The following is a 23,441-nucleotide window of genomic DNA, read 5'->3' on the forward strand; positions in this document are numbered from 1 at the left end:
TGTATTTATTCTCAAATAACCTTTGATTTGTCCACCATTATCGGAGTCTGTTTGATGAATGCAAATGAAAAAAACCACCGCAATTCATATCAATTTGGCATACACAAATTCGACAAAGAGTAATACCATTTGTATAGCCCACCCACATCCGTCTTCAACTATCAATCAAAGTCTGAGACAACGCCTCATACACCACGACCCTCGTCTCGATTCCCCCCTCTATGTTAAAACATTTAGTCAAAACTTGACTAAATGTAATGAAGTTTAATCAGCGAGCGGTTTGCATCGCCCACCTCTCCTGTCAGGAGTCCGGACTTCCGGTCGTCATCATCATTTATTTAGTTTTCACACATACCCATTCGTCAAAGCAGATCAAGACCGTTGGATTGAGGAAGTCAAACCTACAGTCTAGCTAACGCATGTAAATTCCGTGCCATAATACAGGGCTAAAACCCTTCGAATAACAGACACAACAAAATGTACGTTGGAGAATATTACGGTCTGCTATGACTACAAAACACAGCATTCAGATTTGAATGGAAGCGGTCAGGGTGTTGCATTTTGGTATGTGACCAAGTGGATGGATGTTCTTATCCAATGTTAAAGCCTGAATAGATGTTAGACAGTGAGGCGAACTGTTTTTACGAGGCAGAGCGGGCCTTTAATGTCTCCGAAAGGTGCGACCTCATTCATTACATTTAGTCAAGTTTTGACTAAATGTTTTAACGTAGAGGGGGGAATCGAGACGAGGGTCATGGTGTATGTGTGTGTGTCTGTGTGTGTGTGTGTGTAGAGCGGTTCAGACTAAACTACTGGACCGATCTTTATGAAATTTGACATGAGAGTTCCTGGGTATGGTATCCTCACACGTTTTTTTCATTTTTTTGATAAATGTCTTTGATGACGTCATATCCGGCTTTTCGTGAAAGTTGAGGCGGCACTGTCACGCCCTCATTTTTCAACCAAATTGGTTGAAATTTTGGTCAAGTAATCTTCGACGAAGCCCGGACTTCGGTATTGCATTTCAGCTTGGTGGCTTAAAAATTAATTAATGACTTTGGTCATTAAAAATCTGAAAATTGTAAAAAAAAAAAAATTTTTATAAAACGATCCAAATTTACGTTCATCTTATTCTCCATCATTTGCTGATTCCAAAAACATATAAATATGTTATATTTGGATTAACAACAAGCTCTGAAAATTAAATATATAAGAATTATTATCAAATTTTTTTTTTCGAAATCAATTTAAAAACACTTTCATCTTATTCCTTGTCGGTTCCTGATTCCAAAAACATATAGATATAATATGTTTGGATTAAAAACACGCTCAGAAAGTTAAAACGAAGAGAGGTACAGAAAAGCGTGCTATCCTTCTCAGCGCAACGAATACCCCGCTCTTCTTGTCAATTTCACTGGCACTGCCTTTGCCACGGGCGGTGGAGTGACGATGCTACGAGTATACGGTCTTGATGCGTTGCGTTGCGTTCAGTTTCATTCTGTGAGTTCGACAGCTACTTGACTAAATGTTGTATTTTCGCCTTACGCGACTTGTTTTTTATTTCTGGTAACACTGTATTTGGGTCCAGGCACTTTGGGGTCTTTACGCTGCTAGGCACTTTGGGGTCTATGGGCTGCTTCATGCATTTTGCCGGTGTAACACGAGAAAATTACTCCCACGAGATTTTTACTCCGGAGTAAACATTTTGTACGAAAAAGTTACTCCCTTTACGAAAAAAGCACTCCCCCATTGCACGAGAAAATTACTCCCCAAGACAGGTGAGTTCTGAGTAAACATTTCGTTCAAAAATGTTACTCCCCTGACGAATAAATAACGAATAAATTACTTCACCCCAACACGACCAATTTAACTTCCCATGCCAGGTGTACGAAATTTGTACTCCCTTGTCCCCTGTTAGTCTTGGTGGTGGAAGGGGTGGAAGGAGGGTAGCGCGACATTCGGCGGTGCGCAAGATCACTTATTGTCTTTTATCCCTTCGCCCGCATCCCATTTTTGCGTACGAGATTTTTACTGGAAGTAAAAATAATGGGGAGTAAACATTTCGTGGAGGGAGTAATTTTTTCGTGCCTTGGGGAGTTGTTTTCTCGTACGAAAAGTGTACTCCGAGTAAGAATTTCGTACGAAATATTTACTCCGGAGTAAATTTTTCGTGGAGTAAAAATTTCGTGTTACACCGGGTTTGGTAGACCCTTGAATTTCACTCCACAGACAATAGCATGCCTTCATGCTGTGGTTTTGTTTTCTATCATAAGCCTTATTTTCTATAAAATCCCACGCGACCTTGATTTTTTTATGTTTCCAGAACCGAATTACCAGCGAACGAGGTGAGGAAAATGTCAAGTGTCACTGGACCTGCCTCGCTTCGTTAAACGCTCAAATCGGGTAATGTGTTGTAACAGTAAAAGAGATTTTCTACCCTATAAATAGAAGCTAAAACGTTTGAGAAAAAAGGTCAGTGGCCGACATATTGATCTGTTCGTGAAAGCTTACGGTAACGAACCGTTAAGGACAACTTAACATCGCTTCTACACAGAAGAAACAAGGCAAACAAAATGTAACATTGAAATCCAGCGTGAAACGTCATTAAATTTCAGTTCAGTCAACTCCTACGTTTGATCGAGTCAACCCATTTTCGTTAAACGCTTCGTTGAACAGTTTATGGGCACAAAGGTTCGGGAATGAACGACATTTATAGCTGTTGTTTAAAATGCAGTCCGTTTATATTTGAGTATCTAGGAAAACAATAGATTTTTTTGTAAACGAGTCATAAGGGCTTTTTTTGCTGTTGCTTAAAACACAGTGAAGTCCGTTTATATTTGAATATAAAAAAAATTTAAAAATAATATTTTTGTAAAACGAGTCATAAGTGTCTTTTTTGCTGTTGCTTAAAGGCAGACATAGTCCTATTTAATTTGTTTAATTACTTCCAGGGCTTTTTCCCATCGTTGCGGGGATGTATAAATTAAGCTTCCTGCAAAGTTTTAGGTTTGAAGCCCTTACCAATTACAAGAAATAATTAATTCTTTATTGCATTGTTTAGCAACAGTTCTCCAGGACTTGGGCTATTTTTAGACCGAAGTGACGTTTCGTAAACCAAAGATGGCGTTTGAGACTGTTCTGTTTACATTCGACACTATCAAGCCCACTTTGCAATACTGAAATAATTTTGTCTGTGTTCGAAAGCTACAGCCAATCGTTATTATATCCCCTTAGGTACAGTTTTATAACATTATTGGCACTTGTAAACAATAATATGAATTAGTTAATGAACGCTACGAATATGGCAGCCTTTAAGACACTGAAGATTGATATATTCGAGTATGGCAATGTCCAATGATTTGAATGTCGTGTAGAAGAGTTGGCCAAAATGTGTTGACCGCTTCGTTTATCAGTTTATGACCTCGGAGGTTTGGGAATGACTGACCTTTTACGCAGTCCGTTTATATAAGAGTATCTTTTAAAAAAAAATTAAAAAAAAGAGTCATAAGAGCTTTACCCTCCCTGCTGTTGCTTAAAACACTGACGATTAATATATTTGAGTATATATCCATATGATATAAATGGCGTGTAGAAGAGTTGGCCAAAATGGCTACCTCCCACGGAAATGACAGTTTTCTTGATACTGTTGTTTGGGCGGTGTTTTAGCGATTCTTTTTACTGAACGCTGACAACGCAATTCAGAACTTCATCCCTTTGTTATTGTATCTGGACCTCTGTTATTCTGGTTGGATGTTTTCATCTCTTTATCCCGCTCTCCCTCTCAGAGAGAGAGAGAGAGAGAGAGAGAGAGAGAGAGAGAGAGAGAGAGAGAGAGAGAGAGAGAGAGAGAGATAAAGAGAGAGAGATAAAGAGATAAAAAGAGAGAGAGAGATAAAGAGATAGAGAGAGATAGGCGTGTGTGTGTGTGTACGGATGTTCGAGCAATTTTGCTCTATATGCTAAAATCAAACTTGGCTAAACACTCTATAAGAAAAAAGTACTCCGCGTTTTAGTGGTGTGAGAAGTTCAGCCTGAACATTAAAGCAATCACAGGAACGCATAAACTGACGCAGCTGAAATAAGCACGACACTCTACTCCCATTTGGCCCAGTTTTGGTGGTCGTCATAAATTCAATATGTGGTGTCCGTCTTTTTCACCAGAAAATGAAAGTTCACACCGCTCTACTTCGAAATATTGCATTATTTTCATCGACAATGGAAATGGACGGAAATCAGTGGGACAACCGAAACAAACGCTGCATTGTCTGAGTGAGTTAAAGCGTCTCAGTGAGACCTCGTAAATTGTTCGAGATGTCCCTTGCATCACGGGGCTCTGACCTGCTAAATCGAACGATGCTTTTTCTATGTCTGTTGTGTCGTGTCCGTCTAGAATTGTCACATATACCACGAGAATCTGAACTTTCAAAGCAAACGATGCTCTGTCTATGCCCGAGTAAGTCTAGACGTCTGTTGTGTCGTGTCCGTCTAGAATTGTTCCATATACCACGAGAATCTGAACTTTTAAAGCAAACGATGCTTTATCTATGTCCGAGTGAGAATGGGTGTCGGTGACCGTGTATACTTTTAGAAGTGTTTCATGTACCACGATATAGGATCGAAGAAAGTAGAGCAGCCGGTGTAACACGAGAAAATTACTCCCACGAGATTTTTACTCCGGAGTAAAAATGTCGTACGAAAATTTTACTCCCTTTACGAAAAAACTACTACCCCATAACACGAGACAATTACTTCCAACGACATGTGTGTTTCGAGTCAACATTTCGGTCGAAGATGTTACTCCCCTGACGAATAAATAACGAATAAATGATTCCACCCTAACACGAGCAATTTATTGCCCACGCCAGGTGTACGCAACTTTTACTCCCCTGTCCCCTGTTAGTCTTGGTGGTGGAAGGGGTGTCCAGAGCGACATTTGTTTGCACGAGATCACATATTGGCATTATCCCTTCGCCCCCATCCCATTTTCGCGTACGAGATTTTTACTGGAAGTAACAAAATTGGGGAGTCAAAATTTCGTGGAGGCAGTAATTTGTTCGTACCTTGGGGAGTTCTTTTCCCGTACGAAAGGTGTACTCGGAGTAAGAATTTCGTACGAAATGTTTACGCCGGGGTAAATTTTTCGTGGAGTAAACATTTCGTGTTACACCGGAGCACATGATGCTGATTGGCGTGCACGGCACCATGTCTCTTCAGAGATAAAAACAACACTTTATGGTCCATTAAAATGGATACATTTTAACGGAAAATTGTCTTTGACACGTCTAAGCTGCCTGTCAACGATTATAAAATACACATCGAAATACGAATTACAAGGACATTCAAAAGAAGCACATAAAACACATAGGTCTGTTCCTCGAGGAAAGTTAAGGAAATAGAACTTTCGAAGCAAATTGCATGTGCTTTGTCAATGTCTGAGAGCGTTCATTAGACTGTCATGACATGCCAGCAAAGACCTTTAGCATGGTGTTGGTCAGTCGTCGGTCAACGGTCATCGGCGGGTTCACAGTTAAAATGACTGATTATTTCAGCCGCCGTCCGAAATGCTTTGATTTAATAAATGTTTCCTGAGACTCTTATTTGGGGACACTTTTGGCAGCGACGTTGACCCTTTAGGGACATTCCCTGTACTCTATTGTAATTAAGACGCACGTTCCCAGCGAAGACGTACTCAACAATTCTCTGTTATTATGCTAATTAATTAAAAAGACCGTGAATAGAGGAACTTCCAAATCTCTCCAGTAATTCATTAAGAAAAAGTCTCACCCTTAAGAAGAAGAAACTATTGGCTGTACATTATTGGTATGTGACCAAGTGGAAAGATCGATGCTATGATCCGATGTAAAAGCCTTGGCGGATCTTTGAAAGTGTTGACAAAAAGGAAGCTTGCTTTATTTACATTTCGAGAAGGGGAGGTGGAGTGAGGGGTGGGGGGGTGGGGGGGGGGGGGGGGTAGGGATCGGTGGTATGGGGGCGTTGGGGTGCTCTAAATAAAGTATAATCAACGGAGTTAGATTCAGTTTCTACTCCCGACTTCTAATGCTAAACCACCCCCTTCCCGGCCCCCTCGCCCCCTCCCTTTCAATTGTCATTCAAGCCGGCGATATGTCCGAAAGTTATGCCGAAGCTGAATTCCGTACAAGGAGGTCGCTTGGAGGATGTGAAGAAGGACCTGATCCTCATTAAGCTCATCGATCGTCCGTACCGGTAATCAGGTTTTCAACGCGTGGCCCAAGACCAGCCATGAATATTTTCCGTCACAAATTGAAGTGTACTCCTACTGGGTTAGTAGGAGGGGGACGTTACGCACGTTACGCACCTCTTGATTCAAGTGTTCATTTTTTTTCACGATGTGAACTTGGCTTATATGTAGACATAATATAAATGATTACCATGCTCTGACTCAAACATTAACGCGACCGATGTTTTCAGCTCGCTTCCGTGTGCGCAAAGCTGTGACATCTGTAATCCGTCAACTATTTTCATATATTTTGTCGTCGCTTGTGGATGTTGTTTTAAAGATCCATCTCCGCTCGATTGCAAATCGATCTAAGAGATCATAATTAATTTACTCATTTGCGGATCGACTCAATATACTGTAATTAGTTCTGCTGTTTTTGAAATCGATCCGAGAGATCATGATTAAATTCGCTCATTTTCAAATAGACCCAAGATACAGTAATTAGTTTTGCTTTTTTTTTGACAATCGTCCCAAGAGATCATACTACTTTTGATCTTTTGCAATAATGACGCTGTGCAGCGCATTAGACGTTGTTCACACCGTCTATTTTCTACCGACTTTCATCAGATTTCTGATGTTTCAAGTCGGATGGAAATGGGATAAAAGTCGGTTGCAAAAAGGAGGACTGTTCACTTGGTCAACATCTTTTCAGTTTAGCATCGACAATGTCCATCTAGTCGGTTGAAATTCGGGTATTTCAACAGCACGTTACCATCCATGTCGGTTGGGGTTGAGGCCGGATCCCCCAGCTGTCAAAAACAAGCAGTATTGTTTCAACAAGTATCCCCCATCCCCCTAGTTCATAACAGTACAAAGGGCGTGCAGACAGCTGCAAGGTCATGTGCGACAGAGCAAAAAACAAAACCAACATAGCACTACTTACTATGTACTTCACTGAATGAGAAGCGGTGGGAAGCCAGTTCGACAGTGCAGGTGCGACTGGCAAGGGTGGTAGAGTGCATCACAATTAATGCATCTTTCCGTTCATTTTTTTTTTTTTTTAATTATCGGAATTATTTCAGTTTACAAAGAAGGACAACAACGTATACAAGTTTTGAAAAAAAATGCGAATTCGCAAGTGCTTAAAGGTTGTCCTTTATTGAGTCCGAAGTCGACTTTATGAAGACTTTGCGAAGTTTTATAACCAAAAACGCAGTGCTTAAGCTTTGTGCAGTCAGCTTCGCGAAGTATACGTCGCTAAGTCGACTTCGCCCAGTTATTAGGCCCCCCAAAAAATAGGTCTGTTTACGGTAACATAGGCCAAAAAAATAGGGTCGGTAGGTCGGGATTTTTTTATTTATTTTTTTTTCTTTTCCAAAAAACCATATTTTTACGTTATTTTGAAAAAAAACCAAGATTTTATTTTTTTAATTTTTTTAAAAATTTTTTTTCCCCCAAATGCCCCAAAAAAGTCTAGGGTCGCGCGAAAAAAATAGGGTCGGTCGGGTTACCGTAAACAGACCTATTTTTTTTTTGGGCCTTAAAGACAGGCTTCAATCACAGCAACCTCACAACGTGTGGGCACATGTGTGTTCACTTCCAATGTGTCCCACTGTACAGAACACAACCACTCGCACAACCTCGCGATTGATTTATTCAAAGTTGTCCAACTATGGTAAAATCTCCAAAAAGGAAACTAAATTCGTGCAGGATGGTTTACTAGCTGTACAATGAGTGTACGTGTTGTACGTGTAATTGTGTTTCATCAATTGCGTTATATATGCGTTGGGATGAAGTGAGTTGCGATTGCAAGCAAAGGTGCAAGTTTAAACTGCTACCAGAATCGTAAAAATGCATATTTTTCAATCAGTTAAAGTCATGCAGAAAAGTTATTTTACAACAAAAATCACTGGCAATGGTGTGCGCGAGTGCAGCGCGTTACTTTCGCCGGGCACTGTGCCTTTCGCACGCTAACGACCTGTTTTCTAGCTGTACAATATTTTTCCATCAGTTAAATACAGTCATGCAGAAAAGTTATTTTACAAAAGTTTCAAAACGACCTCGAAAAATCAGCGGCAATGGTGAGCGCGAGTGCAGCGCGTTACATTAGCCGAGCACTGTGCCTTTCACACGTTAATGACCCGTTTTCTGACCAAAGGGTTATTGCTGTCCGACCTATCCAGGCGTTTCCTGTTATTTGACATCTGACACTTTTTGCACTACATGTAAAAGAACAAGGTATGAGGTGTTTTTATTTTATTTTATTTTTTATTTTGTTTAATCAAAACACCAACTCGTTTGTAAACAGAGTCACTGCTTGAAACCCAGCAGCTTGGACTGTTGAGTGATGGATGAATATAAGGTCCAGTGTACCGTTGATAAGGCCAAAACAAACAAAAAATAGTCTGTTTACGGTATCCCGACCGACCCTATTTTTTCGGGCGACCCTAGACTTTTTTTGGCATATGGGGAAAAAAATAATAATAAAAAAAAGAAAAAAAGTCTTTGTTTTTTGGCAAAATAGCTTATGTGTTTTTTTGGGGGGAAAAAAAATCCCGAACTACCGACACTATTTTTTTTGGCCTATGTTACCGTAAACAGACTTTTTGGGGGGGCCTAAGAGGAAAGGAATGGGTTATTAAATGTACTAGCTACTACTACGTACTGCAAGTACTACGTGTACACTTCTGTAAGTGCACGTATGCACTATTGACTACTGCTACTACTAGCTGCCACTACTACGTACTACTATATACTACTGCTGCTGGTTCTGCTGCTACTACTACTGCTTCTACTACCAGTACTACTGCTAGAAGCTTAACAGATAGGATCATTTTTAATGATTACGTATTACAAGAGTCATCGATTACTCTTTAAAATATAATTTCCCTATTAAAAATGCGAATGAAAAAAATCGATGATTTCATATCGGTATGTTTTGAAGGGGAGTATTACTGGTACATGACTGAATGTTACAGCGATGCCACCGCAGCAACAATCAAACGCCTTCTTCTTAGTCGTCTGTTTTCTGAACCTTCAGATTACTTCATGTACAATGCCGTCTATTCAATCTTCGGGCGCAGTGGCGTGGTGGTAAGACGCCGGCCTCCTAATGGGCAGAATATACCTGCGCAGTTTCAGCGGCACAGACGACGCACTGCCTATTCTTTATGCCGCGATATGGATTATGTCGAGTACTTGGCCTGTTTTTCTTTTATGCAACGTGTAGCGGGCTGGGATAATCGGCAGTGCGTCGTCGGTCCTGCTGAAGTTACATAGGTGAGCGGAGCCCCTAATCGGAAGGTCGTGTGTTCGAATCCCGGTCGCTGCCGCCTGGTGGGTTAAAAGTGGAGATTTTTCTGATCTCCCAGGTCAACTTATGTGCAGACCTGCTAGTGACTTAACCCCCTTCGTGTGTACACGCAAGCACAAGACCAAGTGCGCGCGTAAAAAAGATCCTGTAATCCATGTCAGAGTTCGGTGGGTTATAGAAACACGAAAATACCCAGCATGCTTCCCCCGAAATATAGAGTGCTGTCCCTTCTGCGCCGAGCGGCTGCATTTCAGGGCTCACTCATATTAATTTTCGTACTGTGCGCCTTGAGTCGCCTTGTGGTGAGATATGTGAGCGATATAAATTATTCTCGTATTTATTTATTTTATTTATTTTTCGGTCAATTCAGTCCGGTTATTCCGGTGTACTACGATACAGGTAAAAGGAGGGGGAGGAGGATGAGGAGGGGAGGGGGAGGAGGAGGAGGAGGAGGAGGAGGAGGTCGTGCAGGAGAAAAGGAGGTAAAAAAAAAGCGTTTTACCCGACCACCTCCGCTACTCCCGTCCTTACCCTGTTCACTACAGCCAACCACCCCCCCCCCCCCCACCACCCCACCCACCCCTCCTGGTTCTTCGTCTCAATCCACCGTATGTCCCGTTCCAGCAACGTCCCAGACCTCATCCCCTCAAAAACGTCGTCATTCCAACGAATCTTTCCAAAGTGCCCCGCATAGATATGAGAACAGAAAAATGAAATCCCTGTCTGCCCTGCCTCCCCATATAACCCCTATTCCACTCCACCTCTCACCCCCCCCCCCCCCTTTTTTTTTTCTTTTCCACTTTATCGATCGCTGAGCTAAGAAGACGGCAGAGTATGAGTCATCGGCAAAAGTCTACGCGCAAGGTCCGGGGAGGAGACGACGAACAATGTCAATCTATTCCCGGTCGTAGCCTTCTCCGGTTCTAGGGGAGCAATCCCCCCCCCCCCCCCCCAGACTCCATACATCCCAAGACCAGGAAAGGGTTCAGATGTACATATAAATATATCGCCCAGCGCCCCTCCGGCCGAAGCGGCCAACGGCCCGGGCCGGGGGCAGTCAGTCAGTCCCCCTTGCCCGCCAGGGAGGCATGTAGGATGTCTGGTTTGTGGACATGTTCGCTTAAAGATACATTGCTTCCCGTGGAAAGGGTGGTGTACGCCGTCGTAGATTCTGTTTAGGATTTTACATGGGTTAAAGCCAGATATTCATTGGGTGAAGTCGGCTTTGCGAAGTCTATTTGAAGGTTTTCCTTAATTAAGCCCGAAGTTTGTTTGTTTGTTTGTTTGTTTGTTTGTTTGTTTGCTTAACGCCCAGCCGACCACGAAGGGCCATATCAGGGCGGTGCTGCTTTGACATATAACGTGCGCCACACACAAGACAGAAGTCGCAGCACAGGCTTCATGTCTCACCCAGTCACATTATTCTGACACCGGACCAACCAGTCCTAGCACTAACCCCATAGTGCCAGACGCAAGGCGGAGCAGCCACTAGATTGCCAATTTTAAAGTCTTAGGTATGACCCGGCCGGGATAGCCCGAAGTTGAGTTTGCGGAGATTTCGCAGTCTGTTTACCAAACATTTAGTGTCAAGCTTGATGCAGCGAGATTCATGAAGTTGACTTTGCTAAGACAATTTCGCCTAATGAATACCAGGCTTTACGAAATTCGCTGCACGAAGCTTTGACAATGAATTTTCTGCAAAAAGACTTAGCGGAGTCTTTGCAAAGTCAACTTCGAGCTAAATTTAGAACATTTTTAGGATCCTTGTTCAACATGGGCACAACCCAAAAAATGAACAGCCTGACTGTTTCCTATGCAGAGAAAAAAAATGATGCTGAATCAATCTCGTAAATTGACATAAGGCAAAGTCATTCAGCTAAGAAATTCAGAAACAAAATCAATTCCTCTTCTGCAGTGTCGATGTTCAGATGGTTTGTTGACTTAAATAGATACATTACAAAATCAAGCGGAGTCATGTTCTTAGAAAAAGACAACGGTACATACAGGAGAAATTGGTACAGGAATAAAGACACACGAAGCATAACGAAGCGGGGATATAGCTCAGTTGGTAGCGCGCTGGATTTGTATTCAGTTGGCCGCTGTCAGCGTGAGTTCGATCCCAGGTTCGGCGGAAATTTATTTCACAGAGTCAACTTTGTGTGCAGACTCTCTTCGGTGTCCGAACCTCCCCCCGTGTACACTACATTGGGTGTGCACGTTAAAGATCCCACGATTGACAAAAGGGTCTTTCCTGGCAAAATTGCTTAGGCACAGTTAATAATTGTCTACCTATACCCGTGTGACTTGGAATAATAGGCCGTGAAAGGTAAATATGCGCCGAAATGGCTGCAATCTACTGTCCGTATAAAATTTCATCTCACACGGCATCACTGCAGAGCGCCTAGAACTGTACCCACGGAATATGCGCGATATAAGACTCATTGATTGATTGATAACTCTCGTAACCAAGCACTTTAGAATACCACCCCCAAATGGACATTCACGTGACGTAATCTGTTGCACGCCCTTGTCTCAGAATTTCGTCCATACTCGGGTCTTTTTCAAGTCCGCTCCTGTTAGTTCTGTTGACATGGACGACTTTCGACAGACTTTCGACAGACATCGAAAGGAGTGTTCGTTAGTACAAAATCGCTTGAAAGTTTTCGGCGTTTGAACAGTTGAAACAACACGCCGATTTTTAGCTGGCTTCTCTCGTCTAGATGTACAAGCGAGCAAGTGGAAGAGCGCGATAAAATCAGCTGGGTATGGCTTCCAGCTAAATCGCTCCAAAATCGGGTACAAAGTTGCACCGTGCTAAACTCGGGGTTTGAGTCGGCTAACAGTCGGTTGAAACCTCGGCAGAACGTTTACATAGTAATCGCCGGTTTTGCCTTGCCAAAAATTTTCGCTCACAAAAGTCCGTTGAATATCAGGCATGTGAACAGCATTGTTTTGTCTGGACGACTATATTTAGTGATAATTGTAGGCATGGGATAAACACTGGGCGAAAAGTGGCGTTTTGTATCTTACAAAACTACTCAAAATCCCAACAAAACTTCAAGTTTCAATGGGTTTATCACATTTTGGTGTTCACGACAACGCCAGATTTTGATTGGATTTTGTTGAAGTTATCGCAGCGAAATTGCCTGGAATTTCAGCGCGTTTTGCGACGGTCAAAACATCATGTTAAACCATGTTACAGCATGTCTGTAACATGCAAAAATTCCAAGTTTTGATGGCATTAAAGCTTTGGTTTAACGCCAAGTAACATCATGTTATCGTAGACTTAACTTGCAAAACTGCTTGTTTTGGTGGTGTTACAGCTTGCTTGTAATGTGATTAACATCATGTTATCGTAGACTTAACTTGCAAAACTGCTTGTTTTGGTGGTGTTACAGCTTGCTTGTAATGTGATTAACATCATGTTATCGTAGACTTAACTTGCAAAACTGCTTGTTTTGGTGGTGTTACAGCTTGCTTGTAATGTGATTAACATCATGTTATTGCTGGTATAACATGCAAAACCCCATGTTATATTGGTGTTAAAGCTTGCTCAAATGCCTATTAACTCCATGTTATGTTGGTGTTAAAGCTTGCTCAAATGCCTATTAACACCATTTTAGTTGGTGTAAGGCTTGATTATTAATGTAAAAAAACACCATGTTATGACGTTCACATAATTGTTTTCCACTGGATGGAATTTTGTGGAAAAGAAAGCATGTTGTTTGGGAATTGTGTGCGGGTTTCATGCTTGGATATTGCACTATGCTGACTTGTCACAGGTCAATTTACATTTAACAATATTAGTTTTCAAATGCATCATCCTTCACACATTATGTAAACATCTTTAACATTAACACTTTGGTTGTAAAATGATTGCACTTTATTCAAACAGGAAAAAAACAAAAATGCTGATTCACAATGTACAATAGCAAAGGACTATTTTGAGTGGAGACAGTGTTCATCCACACTATAGATGCCCTGTGAAAACATTGGCCATAGATATGTGAATTACTTCCCTTGGGTATGAACATTTATGAATGATTAAATGGGTGAAAGAAGGCCACACAAAATGAAAATCAGTAAATAACAAAATCACTTCCCTTGTGAGTAAGAACAGTCATACCATGTTCCAACTTTTTGCTAAAAATTCGCCCACAATGTGACCTTCAAAGTTAACAAGAAGAGCAAACGCTCGATCGGGTCACTTTCGCAGTTCTGAATATTATATGAGGCATCAGATGGACAGGAAGAAATTGCTATTCACAACACAATGCATACCTGAAGAATGAGATTGCATGGATCGAGCAACTGAATCAAATCCGATGAATAGTTTCAGAGATATGATATTTCAATTTTTTTCCTTCAAGACATACCTGTGACCTTGAAAAAGGTCAAAGGTCACCAAAGCAGACGTCAAAGTGTAGAGGTCACTGGGAGTCACGTTCACATAAAATTTGAGCCCGGTCACTTTTATAGTTTCCGAGAAAAGCCCAACGTTAAGTTGTGTGTTGCCGAACAGAAAAGGCTAGTTATCTCCCTTGTTTTTCTGATAACGTTCGTAAAAGGCTACAGATGTAAATACTTTGATGTAAAGAATAATCCTACAAAGTTTCAATCACATCCGATGAACTTTGTCAAAGATATAAAATGTCTAATTTTTCCTTTGACGCTGACCTGTGACCTTGAAAAAGGTCAAAGGTCAACGAAACCATCGTTAAAGTGTAGAGGTCATTGGAGGTCACGACTAAACAAAATATGAGCCCGATCGCTTTGATAGTTTCCGAGAAAAGTCCAACGTTAAGGTGGTGTCTACGGACGGCCGGACGGCCGGCCGGCCGGACGGCCGGACAGACTAACACTGACCGATTACATAGAGTCACTTTTTCTCAAGTGACTCAAAAAGGGGTAACTGAACTTCATGTTTGGATGTCATGGAGTCATGGAGTCCAACATGAAGAAATGTATAAGAACACAAGAATGTATGAATGACAAAGAACAAATGTTTATTTTTGAATGTTTTATGTATGTTATTATTACGGACACAAAAGCTCAGCAATGCAATTTCTCTTTTAGAGATTAATGAAGTTATTGTATTGTATGTCAGTAAATTTTGAAAGCCCTAGATTCATAAACATCTGAAAACTGCTCAACGTCTTTGCATCACGGCACATTAATAAAAGTAAGAGTTAGTAAGACTGGCCTAACTGCTATGGTGAGGCAGTAATAACTCGTTGATGAAGAATTATTTGAATTCTGAATTTCGAACAAACAAATACAGTGTCCTTCCAAACCCCCTTTTCAGGCCTCCAAGAATAAAAAAATAAGCTGGTCTTAAAAAGGAGGAAATCTGCTTAATATGTAGGTAAATGTACAACAGGTTGTGAACAGAAAATCCAAAAATGTAAGGTCTGAAAAGCGGGGAAGTTTGAAAAGGGGGGAAGGGGGGGACCTAAAATGTGACGATCATAACAACCATAATTTATCTAACAAAGTTCATTCTGAAATCTTCTTCAGCGTTTGATTATGGAGAGACTAAATCCTCAGTTCAGATGTGGTCTTAACTCCTTGTCTCCCAGGTACACACAGTCACTATGTACATTGCATCTGTTATCATTCGGCACATATCCGCATCCTGCTTAGACTGTTAGCTTCAGTCGCTTCCTGTAACGTTGATCTAACGCCAGGATTCTAGCCTGTTGATACAGTTTCTACAATTCTGAGTGACCTGCTGCAGCACAGCTGGTCTCGGCTTAAAAAATCTTGGTCAACATAGATGGGGTACAAAGTGTTAAAATAAAGCGTCCTTCCAAAGTTGATGACAGGTCCCCAGAGTATTCACAAAATTATATGGTACTGGAACTGGAAGCCTTGCACGGCGACGAAAAAGATGTCCACGCCTACATGAAGAAGCATCCTTCACGGCTTCAGCGGAAACAGTCGGCTGGGGATGAGGACAGCACCTATGTAAAAAATATAGACAAGAACAAAAATATATGTCAATGGGAAAACAAAGAAACAAGTAGAGAAGGACCTCCCCACCTTTACACAGTGAAAATGAAAAACACATGTGAATGTACTTATGTTTTAAATCTCCCCCCCACCCCCCACCCCCAATTAAGACCAATTATCCAAGATATTTTTCAGTCCTCAAAGGAGAATTTCACTGTTCTCACGGAACCCTGTAGAAAACTGAGCTGTGCTAATATATTATATAACTGCAAACATCCCTCAAATTCAATATTGCAAGCCACTATACATTCCTCATAAAGGCACTTCATGCTCACGTGTGAAAACTAACATAAGTTTACAAGTGTGTATCTACTTATAATAATAATAACGGGCATTTATAAAGCGCCTTATCAGAAGTTCAAAGCGCGTGACAACAATACGTGTATAAAAAATTCATACAATCACTGTCAGATTCAAACAACACATCATGCACATCTCACATCCCCAGACTCTATGCCAAGGCCAAAAAAAAAAGAAGTCTGTTTACGGTATCCCGACCGACCCTATTTTTTTGCGCGACCCTAGACTTTTTTTTGGCATTTGGGAAAAAAAGAAAAAAAATCAAAATTTTAAAACAAAGTTTGTCAATGTTTTTTGGCAAAATAATTTGATGTTTTTTGGAGAAAAAAAAAATCCCGACCTACCGACCCTATTTTTTGGGCCGATGTTACCGTAAACAGACTATTTTTTTGTTTGGCCTAAGGAACTATCCGTAATGTTGTTGGAACAAGTGAGTTTTCAAATTGGACTTAAAAGATGAAATCATGTATGGAGAGTGACGTAATAGAAAGGGGAGTGAATTCCATAACTGAGGGCCATGATATGAAAACGTGCGGAAGCCATGAGCCTTGCGTTTAAAGCAACCTTGACGGAGAAGTCGAGCATCAGCAGAAGAATGAAGGGTGCGAGAGGGAGTGTAGAGGGAGACCAGTTACGAAAGATAGGCAGGTGCCGATTCAGAGAATGAGAGATGATCTTGTAGCAGAAGCAGGCAGCTTTATACCTAATACGTTGAGACACAGGAAGCCAGTGAAGTTCTTTCATGAGAGGAGTGCTGCAGAGTGTTGTACTTTTTGCAAGGGTTGGAGAGTGGAGTCAGGGCAGCCTAGGAGAAGGGATTTGCTGTAATCTAATCTACACAGAATGCAGGATGTAACGAGAGTTTTAGTGGCATCAACAGTCAGAAATGTTCTTGTGGAACCTATTCTTCTAGTTCTAATGTAGTACCTGTTTGTAGTGAACTCACCAGCAGGAGTATTGCATACATAATTACGCATTACTGAATTAAAGTAACTATTTTCAAAGCTTCTCGCTTACCTTGGAATAGTGTCAAGCAGCTTATGTTGTGTCTAGATCAGCAATCAGATCTTCACACTCAGCCTGCACTTGCTGAAAACTGGACATGCCTGTATCTCAATCAAGCTGTTGTTGCGGAGACAACGGAACCATGCTCAAGTCAGGTCCAACTGAAATAAAAGCATATTGTTAGCTGATAAATGATTTGATCAAGCAAAACCATGCGGTATTTTTTTAATAAAATATTTTGTATACCCCGCTAATGCAAAAATAATGTACTTATTTACTATTAGCATTAATTTTAGCTGGTCATTCAAACCAGAGCTTGTTCTAGAACTCCACAAGAACAACCATGGCAGTTGGCAATGGCACTGGCAGAATACAGATCAAAACAATATTAGTATTAGCCTCACCAAGGGTTGACTTCCCATCAAAATGAATGACGGACTGAATCAAACTTCAGAGACATTACAATTTTTCACAACGATTTTTTCAGCAAACAGCCATGTTTACCTGTACAAATGTATCAGTGATATCACTATGAGTATGACAGTATGACAGTGTGGTAAGCTTACCGACGATTCGTTCAGTATAGTCTTTCTATGTAAGTAGTGGTCCAGTGAACGATACCTTCCGCCTGTGGTTCGAGACAGAGATTAAGTTGAAACTTAATTCGAGAAGCCAAACACTGACGAATACTTACGTATTTTGAGCAAAACCCACGCACGTCGACCACAAGTTGATGTCTGCTGGAGTACGTAATCATAACGTAGAGGACAACAGTTTCACTTGGCTGGCTTCGGTTATTCCCTGTATCTGTTCCTTGCTGTTCTCCAAGAGACACCATGGTGCAGCAAGCTGAAGGGTGTCCTGTCGTATTTCCTCGAAGTTGTAGTAGGCAACCAGGAGGTGGGGGGCGACTGACCTGCAGCAGAATTCAAATCAATTAGTCAAGTCACTATGACATATCTTTATTGTTATCGCCACACGACGGGCGCTGTGGCGGGGTGGTAAGACGTCGGCCTCGTAATCGGAAGGTCGAGGGTTCGAATCCCGGCCGCGGCCGCCTGGTGGGTTAAGAGTGGAGATTTTTCCGATCTCCCAGGTCAACTTGTGTGCAGACCTGCTAGTGACTTATCCCCCTTCGTGTGTACAGTAGTCCCTTCCATTTCCGGCCCTTTCGTGGGCGTGAACCTACCCGGAGCGGCCAGCTTTCCCATGACTAATGAGTTTTCCTTCTATAATTGACTCTTAATGGCCGTTAACCTGTCTGACGCGGTCAACGGTCACTGATTTTTGCCCTAAGGTGCCCCTCTTACTCGACAGGAGCGGCCACTTAACGGCCACTTGTCACTTTCGCGGGTGAGCGCCTGTGGTGTGTGTGTGTGTGTGTGTGTGTGTGTTGTGTGCACAGACGGCACAGCACGAGCAGACGACGTGAATACTTACGCATGCGCAAACTGTAAATACAGACATGCGCATACATGTACATTTACGGCAGTCACTTCCGGATCGATCACAGCTGATGTGAGTTTGAAACACTTGTTTATCTGACACTCAAATACATATATAATAATCCAAACAACACACATAGAAACATACGAAACAATAGCTTAGCCAGGACGATCGAGTTAAACACGCAAATAATTAAGATGTATAAACGAAAGCAAAACTAACAGAGACAATGAATCGGCGGCTCGTGGATGATCGCTTTCTTTTCTTCATGAAAACTTGATCGTGTTTTGGGGTTTTTTTTGGAGGAGGAGGGGGCCTGTAATGAACGGCCACCTGATATTTGCGGTCACCTTTGCAATGACTAATGGGTGACCGGATATGGCAGGTACTACTGTACACGCAACCACAAGACCAAGTGCGCACGGAAAAGATCCTGTAATCCATGTCAGAGTTCGGTGGGTTATGGAAACACGAAAATACCCACCATGCTTCCTCCGAAAGCGGCGTGTGGCTGCCTAAATGGCGGGGTAAAAACGGTCATACACGTAAAAACACGAGTGTACATGGGAGTTTCAGCCCACGAACGCAGAAGAAGAAGTTATCGCCACACCAACCCTAAATTTTTCCTACCATACTGTACTATTTGTTATCCGAGAGAGAAAAAATCCATGTTGCAGACTCAACTGGAAAAATTCCCTTCTCCATCATCTAGTGGACAGAGCTCACATGATTTCAAACAAATCTTTTTTTAAAAGTCACATACTTTGTGCGACAGTGTTAGTTTACTGTAACTGTAATTTATAAATAGCAAATTAAAAAATATCACTTATCAGATAATCAGCTAAATGCCTGGCAGATGACCCTCATTCAAAGTGAGTCGTGGCTAAACCATGAAACTAGAAAAACAGGTTATAATATATAACTATAAATCTCACACTGACAGCGGACAGAAACTGAGAAAACACCCAGTATACATGTACCGGTACTCACAAAAGAGTTACAAGTAGCATATTATCACTATCAGTATCACTAATAGCATACTATACTGGGCAAATAACAGCAATTTTTACTCACTGGGGGTTTCCTGGCTGGAGTCTTTGGTGTTTCTGTTAGGCGCGTTTGATCGATCTGCGCGATCGCGCTGCGCGTTTGGTGGATCGATCAAACGCGCACACATCGATCGATGTGTGCGCGTTTAATACAAGAATCGTTAAAACGCGCAGCTCTTATACTTGCGCATTTGGACGATCTGTCACAAAGTAAGTCCCTACCACACACAAACGTCGCACGCCGGAAGTGAAAAGTTTCAAATACAGGAATGTCCGAAATATACCCCGACAACGTTTTTGATTACAATTCAGCTATTTTTTCTTTTTTTTTTGATTACTGCTGAGCTCTATTCACATAGGCAAGTTAGTTTTATTGCTTCAGTCTCTCTTCATTCGTTTAACTCATACATGATGGAGAGGTTTAGGCACACACTGCGGCAAGTGGAGGCAGATACATGCATCAGCCATGTGTCCCAAATCAATCTTGATGTCAAGCGAAAAGTTCAATACGATTGTGAACCACCTAAGAGACAAACACACACACACACACACACACACACACACACACACACACACACACACTGCACACATGCACTTACATACACCCAGACACATACACATACACACCCGCGCACATACACACACATGCACAACCTTACACACACAAACACACACACACGGGCGGGGATGTAGCTCAGTCAGTCGGTAGCGCGCTGGATTTGTATCCAGTTGGTCGCTGTCAGCGTGAGTTCGTCTCCACGTTCGGCGAGAGATTTATTTCTCCGAGTCAACTTTGTGTGCAGACTCGCGCCTCGGTGTCCGAACACCCCCGTGTGTACACGGCAAGCACAAGACCAAGTGCGCACGATGACTGCCTAAATGAGAGAGAGAGAGACAGAAAGAGAGAGAGAGAGAGAGAGAGAGAGACGCACGCGGGCCAAGGAAGAGAGAGAAAGAGATACAGGGACAGGGACAAACATACTGACAGTAGCTGAAGTATATGGGTTCATCGACAGAGAGAGAGAGAGAAAGAGAAAGACCTACTTCCGGTCATAACTTCCGGTCATTGCCAGCAGACGTGTGTGTGCGTAGTACGATGGTGATTTGTGAGACGGATCGTCCAAATGCGCAAGTATATAAGAGCTGCGCGTTTTAACGATTCTTGTATTCTTTGTATCGATCAAACGCGCACACATCGATCGATGTGTGCGCGTTTGATCGATCCACCAAACGCGCAGCGCGATCGCGCAGATCGATCAAACGCGCCTAACATTTCTACTGACTTCTGTAGCACATGGTTGGTTGGCAGACTTCCTGGAATGAGTGCTCGCTTGCCTGTAGGCCCAGCAAAAAAACATGCAAAGAAAATGTTCAAAATGCTGAGTCGAAATTATAAGTTAAATTAACTAAACAGACCTATACATTTAGATCTATTGAAATAGAAACAAGAATTAGTAAAACACACTACTGCAAATCTGTCAAGAATGAACAAGACTGACTCAGTGACCGAGTAAAACAACAAAAGAAATCTAAGTTCTAACCCAGAAGTTTACTAGAATATATTCAAAAACACATTATCACAAGAACAAAGAGTGGTTTTTCCCCATTACCTAATAATTATAGCTCAGAATTACGCCTTTGTCAATGTATGATTCAGAATACGATTGTGTTATTTTTTGTCTGCGAGCTGTAAAAGTACTAGTTACTACAAGTACTAAGCTTCATACTGATTGATTGATACTACTAGAGCTTCGTCACTTGAAGCATTACAAGCAAAACAACACAGCACAGACAATCAGATGAAAGCTTATTTTCGCTATATTACTAGTTTTTTTACGTACCGTATTTGAAGCATGTTTCTTTGAAATGTCGGGAACATATATCCTCGCATTCTTCGGGTTGAAAAGCTTGTCAGCACGGTTGATTTTGTGGAAGAGCAGCTCTCCATTCGGCATCCGCTTTTCCGTTTGGTATACCATGGAAAGTTATAAGCGTTGAAGATCTTAGTGAGCTCACGCTGCATCCAGGCATACAACAATTTGCACCGGGCATCTTGAAATCATGGTTCACTTCTCTGGCATCATCGAAAAATGGCGAAACGGAAGTGACTTTTTTCGGAATGCAGCTTTCTTCCGGTTGTCAGCACTTACCGCGAGCGCAGCGAGTTGGCGATTGATCCAGTCAATACACAACTATGCGCCGGCATAGACCACTGATCTAACAAGAAAAATGTTCATTCAAAATGAACAGCGTCGATGCAATGTCCACCAAAGATTTATTTTGGGAAGTGTTAAAGGTTAGGGTCAAAAGTTAATGAATTGCATGTTGTGCTGGATATAGGCCTATATAAATTGTTTATTTCAGTCAATGCTTGCCATAATTGATCAAACAGCCACAAGAAAAAAAAACTTTTTAATTAAAAAATAGAGCTTGTTTGAAACAGGTAGAAAGGAAGAGTTGATATTGCAATATCTGTACGTGGGAATGTGGTGAAAAAGAGTGCTAAAAGTAGTAAGTCAGTCTCAGATCCATTTCAAATATTTATTGCAGAAAAACAAAATACAAATTACAAAAAAACACAGAACCATTACCAGGTGTCATAGGAATGTTTGAAAACAATAGTTTTAATTTTACACTGTAAATACAGGAATCAGAATTAAACACCTCAAACTGATTGGCACATGCATAATGAATCACCTGGAATTGCAACAGGGAGATACTGAAGTAATTGGAAACAAACATCTGAAATTGACAGAGAAACAATTGAAAATATAGTACCAGTTGACATGAGCGTACAATATTTTAATGGAAGTGCAATTTTAGCACGAAGCATCCGCAGGAGGATGCACTAACAATTACATAGTGCCACAAAATGTGTACGGACATTTCACAACCGTGCATTATTAGCACAGAACACATACATGGGGGCGCACAAAACATTATTGTGACAATAATTTACACGAAACATTTCACAGTACATTTTTATGCATGGTGCATCTACTACAGGAGGGTGCTCCAACAATGATGCATAGTGCCAACATTTAGCGCAAACTTTTGACAAAAGTGCATTATTACCACAAAGCGCATACAGCGATTATATAGTAGCAAGTTGCACTAAACATTTGAAAAAAATGCATTTTGTTCAAATGTTAACAGCACAGCACCAAGTTTTGCATAAGTGCACAACAGCACTGACCATTTCACAAAAGTGCATATAACAGCTGTGACAATTTTACAAAAGTGCATTGACCATTTCAGGCAGATGGCTAACATGCAGATTTCGCTTTGTCTGTCTTTCTTTGAAAAGTAGGCATGTTCAAGATCGATGAAGTCATGAGCAATTGGGTTAGATGACAGAAAAGATTCAAAAACGTCAGATTCAGTTAGATGACAGAAAAGATTCAAAAACGTCAGATTCAGTGTTTTGGGCACTGTTGAACAGGAACATTCTCTCCTGTTCAACAAATGTGGGTTCAATTCAAAAGCAACATTGTCACAGATAGGCTAGTGTTACATTTCTGTAAGTTTCAAAAACATCTTCCATGTGTTGGTTACTGTTGAACAGAGGCATATTTTCCTGTTCAAAAAAGTCTGACACAAATTTTCGTAGTTGTGGGTTAAGGTTTGATCTATACCGTCATTCAAACGAGTCGTAGAACCGTCATTGTCACAGACAGTGTTACATTTCTGTTTTACATTCAAACGAGTCGTAGAAGTAGTAGTACATTTGCGTTTGGTTGTTTTTATATTTAGTCAAGTTTTGACTAAATATTTTAACATCGAGGGGGAATCGAAACGAGGGTCGTGGTGTATGTGCGTGCGTGTGTGTGTGTGTGCGTGTGTGTGTGTAGAGCGATTCAGACTAAACTACTGGACCGATCTTTATGAATTTGACGTGAGAGTTCCTGGGTATGAAATCCCCATACGGTTTTTTTCATTTTTTTGATAAATGTCTTTTATGACGTCATATCCGGCTTTTCGTGAAAAGTTGAGGCGGCACTGTCACGCCCTCATTTTTCAACCAAATTGGTTGAAATTTTGGTCAGGTACTCTTCGACAAAGCCCGGGGTTCGGTATTGCATTTCAGCTTGGTGGCTTAAAAATTAATTAATGACTT

General features: G+C 41.4%; 2 long non-coding RNA genes across 3 annotated transcripts in view; one reads left to right on the forward strand and one right to left on the reverse strand.

Moving 5' to 3' along the window:
- Window positions 1-23,441, forward strand: part of LOC138982639 (uncharacterized) — a 186,178-nt gene that overhangs the window by 159,502 nt on the left and 3,235 nt on the right. The gene's annotated exons all lie outside the window — the stretch shown is intronic.
- LOC138982631 (uncharacterized) lies at window positions 13,366-19,475 on the reverse strand. Of its 2 annotated transcripts, XR_011460908.1 has the most exons (5): window positions 19,350-19,475; window positions 17,524-17,745; window positions 16,842-16,990; window positions 16,528-16,658; window positions 13,366-15,475 (listed from the first exon to the last, which is right to left on the reverse strand). It is a non-coding gene; the product is annotated as an uncharacterized lncRNA (long non-coding RNA). The 2 variants fall into 2 exon arrangements; XR_011460907.1 differs by lacking the exon at window positions 16,528-16,658.

This window comes from Littorina saxatilis, linkage group LG12 (assembly GCF_037325665.1).
Source record: "Littorina saxatilis isolate snail1 linkage group LG12, US_GU_Lsax_2.0, whole genome shotgun sequence".
Classification (NCBI taxonomy): domain Eukaryota; kingdom Metazoa; phylum Mollusca; class Gastropoda; order Littorinimorpha; family Littorinidae; genus Littorina; species Littorina saxatilis.